At 44.0% G+C, this 1,368-nt stretch overlaps 1 protein-coding gene across 1 annotated transcript in view; it reads right to left on the minus strand.

Moving 5' to 3' along the window:
- kdm7a (lysine (K)-specific demethylase 7A) overlaps nt 1-1,368 on the minus strand; it is a 43,587-nt gene that overhangs the window by 5,822 nt on the left and 36,397 nt on the right. The gene's annotated exons all lie outside the window — the stretch shown is intronic.

Below are 1,368 nucleotides of genomic sequence, written 5' to 3' on the forward strand. Positions count from 1 at the left end.
TTTAGTAGGAACCACATTAAGCACAGCCAGTGATATGAAACTAGCTACTTGCCACCAGAGTCTTCCATGCTGGTCGTAACTTTACCTTCTGGCAGGGAGCATCAAAAACACGGCATTCGTTAAAATGTACGCCATGTTGTGTGTGCAGGTGTTTCTGCATGTCTGCGGATGTTATTGCCACTTTGCAATGATTGCAAAGCGCCTTGTTGCCATCTTTCTCTTCTTTAAGATGAAGCCAAACTTTCCATCTCCTTCCTCGATGGGGCGCCATTTTTTGTTTTTGTTTTGCTTTTCTAGCCTTACACCCTGTGACGTCGTACTTGCTTACTGAATACCGTGTGCGTAATTTGCGTAAAAAACGTGACGTAAGTCGTGCTGCCCAGAGCGGCTCTGGTGCTGCCTGGAATCGATAAAGAGAATCGTTAGGCGAGCTGCCGTGGAATTCGGATACACGGAACAGGCTCTGAACAGGAACCGGTATTTGATTCCCATCTCTAATCGCCACCCCACCCCCCATAGAGGGGAACAGAACATCTCGCCTGTTCTTCCAGGCCAGCAATTCCCCTTAACGACCCCCCCTTTCAGGGACAGTATCTGTTATACAGGCTATCAAAGAACCCAAACAAACCAAACCTTTCAGAGACATAGACAGGTATTGCAGGCTAACAAGGAAGCTAAACAACCCCCATTCCTAAGGGCCGGACCCGTTCGTCCGGTTCAATTTGCATGTTTTCTAAAGCTTTGTTTTGGTCTACTCTATAAAGCCTCAAACTCAACTCTATTTCTGACATTTTTATCTGAAAAAGCTTCCTGGATGGAAGAGAAACGTCTTTAAACTTGGAAACAAAATCCAGTGGATTGCTTTTATTTTTACTTTTTTGGACTGACTATGACCTGGATGACTGGAAATCTTCATCAGCATTCTGAGATGTTTAAAAATCAAAAGAAATGATGTCAGGTGTGACCTGAAAGGCCACTCAGAGAGGAAGAAGCCATTAACCTAAAAGCCACAAAACAACAGGTTGCTGTTAGCAAGCGGACCCAAATTCTTCGAGGCATCTCCCAGCATCCGATGAGAGAAAACAGGAAGCTGGCAAGTTAAAGGCAACCGACATCACCCCTAATGAGAGACACAAGAGTGGCGGCATGATTCTGTGGGGGTGTTCTTTTGCACGGTAGACTCAGAACTCTAAACACATTAAAAAAAAAACGCTGAAGTTTGGCAACCGATGGGTCTTCTAAAAAGAATCACGACATCAAATTAGTTATAAAATGATTTAAGGAGAAGTCTTTGCTTCTGAGCAGCTGCTCCAAAGTGCTAATCACAGTAAACTAGAAATCAATTACCTTTGGTAATCCTAACTAACC

This window comes from Cyprinodon variegatus, unplaced genomic scaffold (genome assembly GCF_000732505.1).
Source record: "Cyprinodon variegatus isolate N-32 unplaced genomic scaffold, C_variegatus-1.0 Scaffold583, whole genome shotgun sequence".
Taxonomy (NCBI): Eukaryota; Metazoa; Chordata; class Actinopteri; order Cyprinodontiformes; family Cyprinodontidae; genus Cyprinodon; species Cyprinodon variegatus.